Raw genomic sequence first — 14682 nt, forward strand, 5'->3', positions numbered from 1 at the left:
ACGTGAGGCGGCGTCCGGCCGCCGTGGCGGCCCCCGCGGGAACGGCGGCGCCGCCGGGTGGTTCCGGGGCGACAGGGCGTGTCCCTGCCTGCCAACGGGCCCCATTTTCAGGAGAAAAACACAAAAAGTGTTGAAGTGGAGTAAAAGTGGTGACAAGCCGCACTCTGAATGAGATGTTCGCCTTGCAGATAATCCATTCTTTGCATCACTGAACACGCAAGGGTAATTAATATACAACTTCATGCATTTTGTGGAGGGGTAGATGAGACAGAGGTTTCTCTGAGAAAACCTCGCTAAAATCCTCTTTTTCATACCGTGCGTCTTCCTCCCGTCCCGCTTCTGCCCTACGCTGCCAAGCAGCGATGCCGAGCATCATCGGGACCTGCTCTGTCGCCTCCCTGCTTCCCCAGCCCCCGGTAACCACCGGCGATTTCATGGGAACGAAAATAATCCTTTAGGTACAGTACACTTTTCAGTTGTGCTATTGCACTTTTGTTTTCACAGAATCACAGAATGGTAGGGGTTGGAAGGGACCTCTGTGGGTCATCTAGTCCAACCCTCCTGCCCAAGCAGGGTCACCTACAGCAGGCTGCACAGGACCTTGTCCAGGCAGGTCTTCAATATCTCCAGAGAACGAGACTCCACAGCCTCCCTGGGCAGCCTGTTCCAGCTCTCCGTCACCCTCAGAGGGAAGAAATTCTTCCTCATGTTCAGGGGGAACTTCCTATGCTTCAATTTGTGCCCATTGCCCCTTGTCCTGTCGCTGGGCACCACTGAAAAGAGTCTGGCCCCATCCTCCTGACACCCACCCTTCAGATATTTGCAAGCATTTATTAGGTCCCCTCGCAGCCTTCTCTTCTTCAGGCTGAACAAGCCCAGCTCCCTCAGCCTTCCTTCATAGGAGAGATGCTCCAGTCCCCTCACCATCCTCGTAGCCCTCCTCTGGACTCTCTCCAGCATCTCCTCATCTTTCTTGAAGTGGGGAGCCCAGAACTGGACACAGTACTCCAGATGGGGCCTCACTAGGGCAGAGTAGAGGGGAAGGAGAACGTCCGTCGACCTGCTGGCCACACTCTTCTTGATGCACCCCAGGATTCCATTGGCCTTCTTGGCAGCCAGGGCACACTGCTGGCTCATGGTCAACCTGTCATCCACCAGGACACCCAGGTCCCTCTCCGCAGAGCTGCTCTCCAGCAGGTCCGCCCCAAGCCTATACTGATGCATGAGGTTGTTCCTTCCCAGGTGCAGGACCGTGCACTTGCCCTTGTTGAACTTCATCAGGTTCCTCTCTGCCCAACTTTCCAGCCCGTCCAGGTCTCGCTGAATGGCAGCACAGCCTGACGGTGTATCCACCACTCCCCCCAGTTTGGTGTCATCAGCAAACTTGCTGAGGGTGCACTCTAACTCTTCATCCAGGTCATTGAAGAAGAAATTGAACAAGACTGTGCCCAGTACGGATCCCTGGGGGACACTACTAGTTACAGGCCTTTTCATACAGTGGGTTGTGTAATACTCATGGTGCATCAGGCACCTCGGTAAAGGAGCCTGAGTCACTATGGAAACACAAAACACCTTTCTTTAGAATTCAGGGAAAATTGCCAGTGGAGTGTGATGAGCGCACATCAGGTTGCAGCCTGAGCCAAACAAGTTGTCTGTGTGACGACTGTATCCGCAGTGGAAGTGTTTTGAAGCGTGAAGGTGTCTCTGAGTCTCCCTTGCCACCCACGCTCATAGTCTGTGGTGGGCGAGTCGACTGCAGAGTCGAAAAACGTGCTGAATCTCTAGAAAAACACGGATTGAGTTTTGAGCTGAAGTAAATAATGTGCAGTTTCAGAGGCATCGCTGCATTTGGAACAGCTCAGTGTAGGAAAAGATTTCTCCTAGATAGTCTGGGAGACCAATTTTCTAACATGCTCAAAGAGTTCTAGTACACAGGTAATAAGTGCCCCTTTTTTTAGATGGCTGAAGCGGCCTTTGGGACCTTCAGGCCCAGTCTTGGAGCTTCCTCAAATCCAGGGACACCAAAAAAAAAAAAAAGAAACAGGAGCTTGTAAGCCACAGGCTCTTGGTGCTGCAAGGTGTAAAGATTACATCTTCTAGAAGATGTGTCCATTCTGCTGCTAGAAAACAGTAAGCAGTGATTTACTAAGCAAAACTGCTGGATGAATTATTAAGAAAAAAGTATTGGAAGATTGCATCTTAACATTTAGATTTTTTCAGGGGTTATTTTTAATTTTCTTGTCAGCACAGCAGTATCAGAAGCAGTACTGTTAAATTAGTTTAAAAAAATGTTTAAAAATGTAAAGAAAAGGTGATTTTAAGAAAAATGTTGCTTAAATGATTGCCCTGATCATAACTGCTCTTCAGCTATCTAATCTTCCAGAAGGGCTGAACGTGGGTTTCATCTTCAAGAGGGCTCTGAAAGGTTTATCTGTAGAGTCTGAGCTTTAGAGACGTGCAGGCTGCTCCCTGCACTGCTAACTCAGTCCTTATTGGACCAGCGCTTCAAGTTGATGGAGCTGAGCTCTTGCATCTAATTTTCTTTTTTAAAGTAACATAGAATGTGCTTTAATAACAAGATTTATTTTGAGAGTTGCAGCTGTACACTGGCTTCTCTAAACTAAACATTGTTCTTTGCAATCAGTGCACTGTGTTGAATTACAAGTGAACTTTTCACAGTTTTATAGCTTCTGTCATATTTGTCTCCATCATCAAGACTCAGAAAATCGGTTCCCCCCAAGAGCTGCTGGCCATCCCTTTGATCATTCAAAGGCTCTGCTTCTGAGCCTCTGGGGAGGATGAAATCCTGGTCCCATCCCACAGAGAAGGTGAGCTGTGGGGCGCAGCAAATGCCCTTGGGCCATTGGGGCACTGCCTGAGCAGGGCTTTTGGGAGCCAAAGCTCGGGACCATGCAGTGAAGGACACAGCACAGGCATTGGGGCGGGGAGCCGCTGCAGGAGAGTATCTTTTCTGCTCGGTCATCTTATAGATTATAAAGGGCTTTACATTTCCAGGTGCTGTACGTGCAGAGCGGGCTTCTGCTTTTCCTTTCCTGCTGCAGGAGCCTTCCCAAAGTCGCATCATCCCTGTAGACAACAGTGCGCTAAAGCCATGTCTCTGCTCCTCCTTACCGTGCTGTGCTGAGTCACATGCGAATAAGAGTACTTCAAAACCTTTCCCCTGTGAAATAACTTTATGCACTAAGTGGCAATAACATTGGACTCTGCTGTGCTGCGTCAAACAGTTTGTGTTGCTTTGCACTTTGCAGTTGAACAGGCATTCAGTGTCATGGGGTTGCTGTTCCTCAGGGCAGGTAGGGTAGACAGTATTTGCCATAATTTTAATCATCTGCATTATGATTATTTCTTACTAATGCAAATTGCCATCTTTTTATGTCAGTTCAGCCTATTCACATTCAGAACTTGCCTGCTTCTCTTCCTTTTCTCAGCTGAGAAAATCTTTTTGTTATTAACAATGATGGAAGAGAAAAATCTGAAGGGATTATGTAAATAAGTAATTGAATCAGCACTTCTGCACTCATTGCCAACATGAAAGCAATGTGACATTTGCACAGAAAGAAAAACAAAGTAAATACAGATTTTCTTTTGTCTATTCCTGATGTTCAGTTAAAAAATTAAAATGACGGCAGCACTTGTTATTACAGCAGCATTTACTTAGCAAAAATGTGTGGGAAGCAATTAATTACAATGTCAGTTGCTTTAGGCTAATGAGAAGTTCATCTTTCAGCAGATCGGTCATCAGCATCCATTTGAATACGTTCTGTCGCTGGTACTGCGTGCCTTAAAATAAACAGCGCAGTTCTGTCTCATGAGTTTCTGTTTTGGACCAAAACCCCAGTGGCTCTGTTCAGGGCTAGCTGATATTCTGGCCTCATGGTCTTTGGTCCCTGGAGAATACAAAGAGAAATCAATGCCGGGGGGTGGATGGGCTACAAGGTTTACAATAAAAGCAAGCTTTCCAAATATAGTTCATCTCAGAGACCCATTACATTACAATGATGCAATGTAATGGCTGGTGGCTTCTTTCCATAACAGAGGCATGATTTTGCAATCTGCTGTTAGAAGTTACGTAAGGCCTTTCACAACAGAAATACATGCATATGGAAAGGACAAGCTAGACAAACTGTTTACCTGTGTATTTCTATATTTGTATTGATATTTATGATATGAAGCAAATGGAGGGAAGTGCTGAAAGAGCTCTGCATCTATTTTATCTTTCTGTCTCAGTGAATCCACTCTTGTCTTTTCTGTGGGATGTAAGAGTTCAAGGTCGCTCTCTGTTGACACAAGGTCACTTGGTACTCTCGAACACCGGAGCATTTTGTTAGTACAGGCTGGCTCCCTGTAATGCATGCATGGGAAGCATGCAGTGTTCTGTCTATGGTTTCAATTAGTGACGTGTGTCATGCTTTATCAGTGCGCATCCCTTCCTTCGGCGAAGGAGACGTGCTGCAAATGCAAGGAACAGCAGGTTGTAGATGAGAAGGGGCCTTCAGCTGGTTAACCACGATCTGTAAGTCCACAACTCTGGCTTCATCCCTTGCAGCATGAAGAACAGCTTCTTCATTTGTTTATTTAATCCAGAATTTATTCAGATCCTCTGCCAGGCCTGGCCCGGCAGGACCTCGGGCAACGTGCGTGCATCGCCCATGGGAAGACAAGTTTGGTGCTGCTCTACGCACTGTGTCTTGTACGCCTTCTTCGTCTCCACAGGAGAGCTTTAGCCAGAGGCGTGTTTGCATGGAAGTAACTATGCCCAAAAAAGACCCAGACTTTCTTCCCCATACAGAGTAATCCACTGGGATTAGTCTAATAAATCCATGCTCCCTGTTTTGTATTCAAAGGGATCAGCACTAGAAGTAAAGTCACCATGAATCCAGAACACGCACTACCCAGTGCCAGCCATTTCATTCCAACCTTTGCTGCAGCCTGCATGGGAGCACCACAGGCAGCGAGAGATACGCTGAAGGCCGTGCAAGACTATGATTACGATAAAACTACAGGCCTTTTTTGTAGTAAAATTTATCATTACTTTTCTCAAACTTGTTGCTGAGCAGAGGGGCTTTAACCAATAACCTCAACAAGTAAACTGGGAACCCCTCCATGTGTTGGCTCTGTTTTCTTCCCTTGCCTGCTATTTTGGTCACTTTTCCAAGGCACACATCAAGGGAGTCCTGGATGGATGAGGGCCCCCTCATTCACACTTCAGTGCCGATAGGAAATGAGGCATTTTGCTGGCCTGGGTCAGCGGCAACAATGCAGTTACACTGCAGATACCTGCTTTAATTAGGAGCTCTTTACTTTGTCAGCAGGGCAAGATAAAATGAAAGCTTAGAGGCAATGAATTGAGTTTTGCTCTTTTAACCTTTTTTTAGTTAGCATTTTCAACCTTTCTCAGATCTTGGCTTACCTATTGCATTTGGTTCTACTTTCACTAGTCTCTGCGATGTAACATTAACAATATTGGGTTTTTTTAGATATATTATCCCTTATAACTGCAAGAGCAGGATTCTCCATATTCTTCTTTACCCAAAAAGCCACTCTTAACCATTGCTTATCCCTTGTGTCACACGAGGTATTTCTTACAAACATAAAGAAAATTCTAATAATTCCACATATGCAAACCTGCGCAGAGGAGGTAAGTTGTGATCAAAGACAGCTTTGTGCAAAGGGAGTCAGGTACTTCAGATGACCACAAATATTGACACTGTGGCAGTATTTTGTATTCTTAACTTGTACGCCCTGGTGACGTACACACCGGGCTCAACCCTTTGTCTTCTGCCATTAATCATTATGGATGACAGATCGATAGGCTGTTAAGTTGTGTAAAACAGTGAAAAATCAAGTGAAATCATCTAAGTAAACAAGGCCCTCAGTAACTGCTTTCTAACATGACCTTATTTCAGAGGATTCTTAGGATAAATTGTGGTTCCACCGGATATTTTTAGTGGCCGTGCTTTCGCTCCAGTGACTGTGCCTAGACACTCACTTGGCGTAAAGTCTTGCTCCATTGAGATCAAAAGGAGTGACACCAGTTTCACACAAAGGGAGGTTCTGGCCTTTGCATTTCGTTCCAGTTAAGTCTCTGCTAGAGACAACCTAACAGCTGGCTCTCCGAGTGCCACTGAACGGCGTTGATTTTATGCCACCGCCTTGCTGGAGTTTGTGCAGATGCCGCGGCCCGGCGGATGCCCTACTTGCTCTGTTCCCATGACAACACCCTGCAAAGCAGCTCCCTGTGAGCTTCCCCCGACTGCCTCATCACATCGACAGCCGTGCCAGGGCTGCAGCTTTCAACCACAGGCAACGCCTCTTCCTTCAATTAACAAAAAGTGGTTTACAAGGGAAGAAAGTTCTGTTTGAAATAGCAATGTTTTGGTTGTCAGAGCAGAGGCTGTTAAGCTCTCCCCCACCCAAACGCAGGGAGGATGGCAGAGTTTGGTTTGCCATTTTACACTGTGCACTGCTGCTCGGTAGTGTAATCAGGAATGACTTTTGGTTTTGCTCCAGGAATTATATTTGTTTTCATTGGTGCTGGGTACAGTGTGCCTGATTCTCCATGTATGTTGAAGTGAATTAAAATAGAACAGGACTTCAAGTAACTCCTAATTTTATGTAGCAGAAGACAAGGGGTTGCTCGGACTAATTATTGTGGAGTGGAAGATCTACTTTTGTTGGGGGCGAGCCTCGTCCCGCCTGTCCTCCAAAAGCTGGATGCCTCCTGGGAGCGTCCCAAGAGCCAGGCCTTCAAAATGGCCAAATCATCAGTCTAGCCAGTGGCTCTCCAGGCAGAAGTCTTTGGAGCTGGTGCTTTTGGTTGTGTAGATGAGAAATGCAGAGCATAAAGATGAGTTCAGGGCATTGAAGCTGGGTGGCAGCGGAGGAAAGTGGGCTAAGTTTTCCTGCCTGCCAGTCCAGTGCAGTGCTCTAGTGAGTTGGAGGATGGTATTCTTTTTTTGGAAGTTAAAAGTGTTTAAGAACATTTTCTCTGGTACAGATTCTAAGTTTGTTTTGCTTTTTATATGTAGACCAAGAGCTCCGTCTGTGGCTCTGGCTGTACCACTCCCAGTCGCTCAGTATTTGCCTCAATGAGTGCCTGTTGTCATCTGGATAGAAGGGAATCAAAATTAAGCTTGGTAAATAAGAAAGGGCTGGGATCCTTCCGTGGGACTCACAGAAGGGCTATAGCCCACAGAGGGGCTTCTCCAAGCCTACCCAACTGAGAGGGGCTTGCAGCTGAACGCTGACAAGGTTATCTCCCTCCCGGCACACGAACATGCCTGAGGGCTGGTAAGTGCTCTGCCCTGGCACGGCCACGGCCGCGGCCACACCAGGGACAGGTTTTCTGAGCTGCGACTGAGGGGCTGACTTACCACCTCCGATGTCCTGGAACGGCGAGTGCCCGTGAGAGGGCATTGCAGCTGCGTCGACAAGCCAGACCCCGGGCGCCCTTCCTCCGACCACCGTCCTCCGAGTACCCCTCGCCTCCCCGTGCCTAACTCCAAAGGCTTTCACCGCCCCGACTTGGGAGCCAGGTTCACCCTCACAGGGCTCAGCATCAGGTGCTCCCTGCACCGCACTGGAGGATGCCGACAGGCCATAGGTGACAGCACATTACCCGTCCCGGGCATTTGCCCTGCCGGCAGTAGCCAAACTCGTGCCCCGGCTGCCGCGTCCGAGTTTCATAGCGCTGCAAAGACCCGGTATAAAAATCCACGGCAAAAGCTCGTTGTCCTGGTGGACAGCGAGCAGCTTGTACCCTGTGAGCTCAGGGTATCTGCTGAAAGGTTGTTTGTCCTGCCACTTGGTGACCACAACATGTGTGTTTTGATTTTGTTTGTTATTCCGTGTCATCCAGCCCAAGAATTTCTGCAGCCCCAGCATCAGCCTGCACATTGCCCTCCACTTCATTCAATTACTGGCTAATCTGCTATTCCATTTTATTTGATCTGAGCCTTAAAGACCATATCACGCGTGCTGCAAATTACACAATGTCCATCCTTAGCTTGGAGAGCTTCAAGCAGGTGCTGAGGAACAAATAGATCACTGTCTGGAGAAGCTGCCATTTAACTAAGAAAGAAGAGACAACTCTAAATAAGACAGATGCAGAGAGAGACCAAAGATTGCTCACACTGGTAATGAAAATTAATCAAACATCATTAGCAGTCTCCAGAGAGCCCAGTACATCTTGTGCTTCTGAGATGTGCTTCTGGTTGTCCTCTGTCTGATGAGAGCACCCGCTTCTCTCAGCTCAAGGGCAGAAAGGAGCTTTGCTGCATCAAGAAAAAGATCAAAATTTGGAGCCTTTTTCAAGCAGAGTGGGGTGGCTTTTTTTTGAAAGCCGTGTGGGCCAGCCTGCTGTTTTGTGATGCCAAGCAGCCATGATCTCTGGGGAGGTCAAAAAATACATGTAGGTGATTCTACTAAATACAGAGCCTCGCTTTTCTTTCTGCAGAGTGGGACTTACCTGGAAGCAGTCCACTCTGAGCAAAGCTTCCAGGGAGGCTTCTTTGACACCTGCCTGAAAGCAGTGTGAAGGGCTTTCGGGTAGGCAGGATATTCCACGCGGGAGAGCTGTGGGGAAAGTTGGTTATTAACAACAGTCTCTTATGGATTATTTATTTTAGCACACAGTTATTTCTACTAAAACCTCATGCCCTTCCTTTTGCCATCCTGCCTGTCTTCCTCACTAGCCAGGTTGAACTCACCAGCCTCAAAAGCTGGATACTGAGTCCGTTCTGTTTGTATCGTGCTTAATACACTGGAGCCTTGATTAGAGCTTCTGGGCTTTACAACAACTGAATGATTTGCTTGGGTTTTATGTATGTGTCTTTCGGTTCGTTTGTTTGTTTACCCACCACCACCACTTATGTTTATAGTTTGGTGTTGTGGGGAAAGTAAAGAACTGACCTTGTTAGTTGAAGATTTGTCAATTCAGGCTTAAAAATTAAGTGAAGAAAATCTGAAAGACTGAAAGAAGTTCAAGGTTTCCATCTGCACATAAGCATGTAGTCGTGCAGACCTGCAGCCCTCCCACAAGCGAGTCTTACGGGTGGCGCATTTTATCCCTTCATCTTGTCAAGCAGGGTCCTGGGACTTTCTCTCCCAAAGCTAGGCCCTGGAGATAGCCCACTGATCTCGCCGCAACCGTTCACACCAGTATGGGGCTTTACCTTGTCCTGAGCCTTGCCCATATCGCATTAGTTACCTGTGACCCTCAGGAAAATATAAGCCACATTTTTCTCCTAAAGCAATGAGAGGTGCGTCTGGATCACCTTAACTCGACCTGGGATGGCAGAGAGTGGAAGTGCGGGGAGAGCAACTGATGCAGGCTCATTGCCATCAACGTCTTCTAATATGATTTTTGAAGGAGAGCGTCCTATTAACTCCTGCTTTGTACAGACTACGGTGATTCATTATGTTAGTGCTTTCTCCAAACAGGTTTTTTTCAGCTGCCACTGTGCTCAGTTGCTCTCTGGACAGGTACAAGTGAAGCTGTTTTCCCTTCTTTCTGATAATTGCCTAGATAACGCATGAGTTCCCAGTAGCGCACTGTCGGATGCTCTGGTTAGGGCAGGGGATGCTCCCTGGGTTGGAAAATGGGCTTGGCAGGAGAGGGAGGGCTTTGCTGAGGGTTAAATAACACCCAAATAATGTCACCGTAATGTCACCACCCCTTGTCGAAACAAGCCTAGGCTCTCTCTCTTCAGCTGCATGTCTCTAGTGAGTGGAGCAAGTGCTGTCCCATTGTGCCGCGCAGCCCTGAAGCACACGCACAGCACAGGCAAACAGGGTTTTGAAGCTCCTGTGGTGGGACAGGTTGCTGATGATCTTGTCCCGCGCACCACGGCAGGGGCCCAGGGGGGCTGCAGCAGCAAGAACAAGAGGATTTTTGCCTGCCCCATCCTGCCCATGCATCCGAGCTGTCTGTCCCCCCAGCCTGCTCACCATAACCACAGCATGCTCAGAAAGCAAATTATTTGGCAAGCTCTTAGTGCCGGAGGAGGAGATAGATCCCTCACCTACATCCTTGTCTCCTTGCCCTCGTTAGCATGACCTTTTCAGAGCTCTGCTGATTACTTCATTGCTCTGTAGCAAGCTCCTTTCGGAGCCTGTCCTGCTAGACTCATTCTAGCTGTTAAAACATTGACCAGAACCATAAGGAGCCCCACAGAGTGATGTCTCAGCCCTCACAGCTAAACTGTACCTAGGATCTTCGCTTTACTCATTACTTAATTGGAAGGCACTGAACAGGACATTGGAAGATGGCTCGTGACCTTAATATCACAGCATATGAAGCAGCAGGAGAAAAGAGATGCTAGGCAGAAGTTTCCTTGCAACAAAATATAGTCTCAGTTGGAGAAAATTTATCTAGGAGAATGCTAAGCTGTAAATGTCAAGTTAATTAGCCCTCATACATAATTTGTTTTTAAAAATACGCTGTCGTCTCCTTCTGGAGGAACAAGAGCCCATTTTCCCCTTCTGTTAGCCCGAAAAGTCAATCCAAACAATGTCGTTGAAGCCTAAACCAAGAATCATCATGATGCTTTCAGTGGAGGAACTCTCTGTGAGTAGAAGGAGCTTAAAATCCACACATTTCCTCTCTAAACCTGCCGAGCCAGAAGGCCAAACAGCCCTTCCCAGGACACCGCTCACAACAGACCCGCTTCACTGGATTCTCAGATGTCTGCGCTGTTGATACCCAGTTTCCCTGTTGTGCCAACTCCAAGTCACATTCTGCCCAGTTTCAGGCTTTCTCTTTCGCTGCCAGCACTCGAAAAGGCTAGTGGCCAAATCCTGGTAATTTTTCCTGTGTCCTGATCTCTACTGGCTTGGATAAAAACAAGTCAGTGGACTGCAATGCGCTTGTGCTGGGCTTTGTCTTCCATCCAGAGATTCTGAAGTGTTTTCTGGATTTGTGGTCCTGGGAAGACCAATGATTCACCCCCAATTACATTTTTCTTTTCAAATTAATAGCCAGTGCCGTCTGGTGTGGTGGAGTTTCTCAGATGGAGACTGTTTGGCCTTGTTCTCCATGACTCAGTGTGTTTTGCAGCCATGGAGTGCCTGATCAACTTGCCTTCCTCCATCTGATCTGACTGTGGAGGAACAGAGGACTGGAGTTTATAGCAACACTTTCAAATATATTGCTTTTCTCATGGAGAACGTAGGTCTCAATATTGCTCTTTCCCTTAAGCAGTACTTTCCAGCGCTGCCTTTGCTGGCACTGCCATTGTGATGCTCCCCAGCTGGCAGTGCCTGGAAAACGCGGTGGCCAGCTGTGGAGCACAGCGTTGAAGGTATCAGCGATAACTTAGCCCTGCCTACTTTTTCTTTACGGCAGAGAGACCTTTTAGCTGGCTGGGTCCGGGTCTCTCACCCCAGTCTTCCTGGCAGCCCTCTATTAGTGCTTCATCCCTTCGGAGGAGTGACTGCTGCCTGTCTTCTGCCACCGAGCTCAGGCACCGGGTTTCCGCGCTGCCCATGTCACCCGTGGGGCTGCTGCCCAGCAGGAATACAGGGACGCTGCAGCTGCAGCCTGCCACACCCCAGCACGGTCCCTGTGGTGGCAGCCCGGGCCAGCCCGCCTGAGCCTCGCACAAACAGCAGTGCGGCGCTGCCGGACACCGCGGCACGGGGCACGGGGCACACAGGCTGTGCCAGCCCTGCGGGCAATGAACCCAGCGAAGGCTCCTCGCTGTGGTAGCAATGTCTGCTCGTCCACTGCAGGTAGAAAGCTGTTTTTCCTGTTCTTCGCAAAAAAGAGGTGAAAGGAGGTGAGCAGTAAGTAAGCGCTGGCCCTGCCACTGCCATGGGAACACACATGGACAGCAGAGGCGAGACACGCAGGGCTGAAGCGGCATTCAGAGCCCCCCACCTTCTGCAGGTGCACCACCTGTCTCTAGGATACTGGGTGGTTTTACATCTAATGAGCACGTAGCTTTGCAACTCTTTCCCTTGTGTGAGCCAAGACACTTCTCTGGAGAGTCCAACTGTGTCTCGCAGCAGGGGCAGCCACCGTGCTGGTCGCTCTCACACACACCCAGCCATCAATCCTGCCGCATTCAAAAAAAGAAAGTGAGAAAGTCCCTGCAGCATCCCCCCAGCTAGTTCTCCTGCTGCTGTGGCTTCCTGTCATTCCTGAACTCCTGGTATTTTTAGGTTGTTGACTGTCTTCACACCCACTTTGAGAGTGATGAAGTCGCATCCTGGGGAAGTGGTGGCAGCACGACTCTAGTAACAAAATCATTAAATCAATTGCCTTTTCAGCAATGCCATCTCTAGTGAAATGTCACTGATACCTACGGTGTCATCTCCAGAGTCTGCAGCTTTTTGTCAAGCAATGTGGTTGTTAACAGAGGAGGAGGATGAGACCAGCACATGGCTGAGCTAGCCCCAGTGGTGCACAGCCCGTGAAAAGGGAAAAAAAAGAGAAAACTCAGTTTGTGAAAAGGAGCAAACTTTCAATTGATGTAAACCCAGTAGCTCACCTCCATCTATTAAGTGTGCAGGTGATAAAGCAGTGCAGACCTCAACTGATGTCTGCCGTATAAAATAAACCAAGCAATGTACAGCCCTAAAATGTATGCCTATGTCGAAAAAAGTCATCTAGTTATTTGCTTCTGAGACATACAAATCAGATTTGTTTTCACAACATGTTGAGCATCACATTATCATCAGCAAAACAGTAATAGAAAAGCCCATAAAGAGGACCTCCCTGGAGAACTATTAGGTAACAGATTACCCTGCAGATAGCTGTGGAGAGACGCCCCAGCAGGTCTTGTCTAATCAACTGCTCTGCTGGCAGAGGCGATGAAAAAACGTTGGTGGATTTCAGCAGGATACAAAATGCGTGTGAATAATGTTGCTGCAGGGCTACTCCTGGCAATGTCCTCTGGCTTTCCGCTCAGATCAGCAGCAAGCTGGTCAGCTCCCTAGCTGCTCTGACCCGATGCGGAGAGGAAGGCCGTGGGGTCACGGGGAGAGCCCCAATCCGCAGCTCTGGGGTGCTCCTCCTCTGCTACTGCCTGCCCACATGGCCTCGGGTTCATCACTTACAATGAAACATAGACACGAACCAGGAGCCTGACAGCCAGTCTCCACCAGCTGTCCAGATAAGTAAGGTTTTCAGTGAGCACTGATGTCTGAATCACGTGGGCCGTTTTAACTGCAGGACCCCAAGCATCAAGACCTTGCAGTTTCCACCAGCTTTTGAAGTGCTACAATGGACCTGCCAAGGCTCCTGTTAACGTCTTCCTCTTTGCGTGCTTCACCTCTGCTTTAGGCATGACCAAGGTGAAGACATCGGAGGTGGCGAAGGTGTTTTGTCCCACCGCGCTTTGCTCATGACACGAGCACAAGCAACAGTGCTGAGGAGTGTGGAGTCCTGCCTAGATGAGAGGGGACATAGCTTGGTGCCATTGAGCATCCCAGGTTCCGATCCGGAGGTGAGCCTTGGGAGCGGCTGACACGGAACCCTGCTGGGAAGGTAGAGCGACGAGCTCGGGACACTGGAGCAGGGGGACCGTCACGTTGTCGTTTCCTGCCACAGTACTGTTTTCACATCGAGATGCAGCTCTGCACCAGTCACAGCGAGTTGCAGTAGTTTTGCCTATTAATGGATTGGGGGTCTAACCAATCAGATGCTGTAATTGCTTTGCTATATAAACCTTGTTTTGCTGACTAATAAAGGTGAATGATCATACTCATATTGGGGTGACATTGTTACAACGTTTCCGTAACCCACGCCAACAGGGGAGACCTTTGGCCGAGGAGCAGCTGGCTCGCTCTCCCTTGTCTGCTGGGGGGGAGGGTGCTTGTCCTCGCCTGCGAGATGTTTGTTTGCAGCATGACAGCGTTCACCAGCTGGGGCATAAATCATTCAACAAAACCCTCTGCCACCCCAGGCGCTCCTCACAGCATCCACTCGCAGCTGCCTTTTTATCTCCCAAGCCCTTCTCGTCTCAGATCGTCTCAGGCATTACCCTCTGCTCTGCCCCAGCCACCTGCCAAGAGGCAGCAGGTCTCTCGGTTGTGTTGCCTGCGTACCCGTGTCAGGGAGAGGTTGCCAAAGGTGCACAGGCACACGCCTCTGCTGCAGAGAAGCAGAGCAAGCACCCAGGTCTTGCTGAGCTGGTCTGCAACACTCAACTGCTTCACCGTTTGCCTCTGTGGCCATGCAAGTGCTTGTGTAGATACAGAGATCTGATGTTACTTCCCATAGTCTATAACCCCTCTGGACTGAGGCGAGTGCCTGTCTCCTGTGGTAGTAGTCCTGTCTTACAGAGCATCTTGCTCAGCTAGCTGGGCTCTGTGCACAAGGGATGAAATTTCACCCATTGATTTTTCATTTGCCTGTGCTAGGACTCTGCTCTCTAGCGTCAAGAACAGTCTGAGTAAGTCTAGAAACCCGCAGCAGCTCCAGAAAGCAAGAGAAGTTATTTTTGCCTGTACATTTATCCTCCTTATTTTTTCTGCACTTTATTGCTGGAGTCTGGTTTCTTTCCATGCTTGGAAAAAGGCAGCCCAGCACTGAGGAGAGCCACTTTTGCTCGGCTTGGAATATGGCTGCTCCACCAAAGGTTTTTGCTGTGGGCCTTTGAGTGGGTAAAAGGATAATTCCTCCTCAGTAAGAGGGACATCAACTAGTGCTGAAGCAGC

This window comes from Opisthocomus hoazin, chromosome 7, assembly GCF_030867145.1.
Source record: "Opisthocomus hoazin isolate bOpiHoa1 chromosome 7, bOpiHoa1.hap1, whole genome shotgun sequence".
Lineage (NCBI taxonomy): Eukaryota > Metazoa > Chordata > Aves > Opisthocomiformes > Opisthocomidae > Opisthocomus > Opisthocomus hoazin.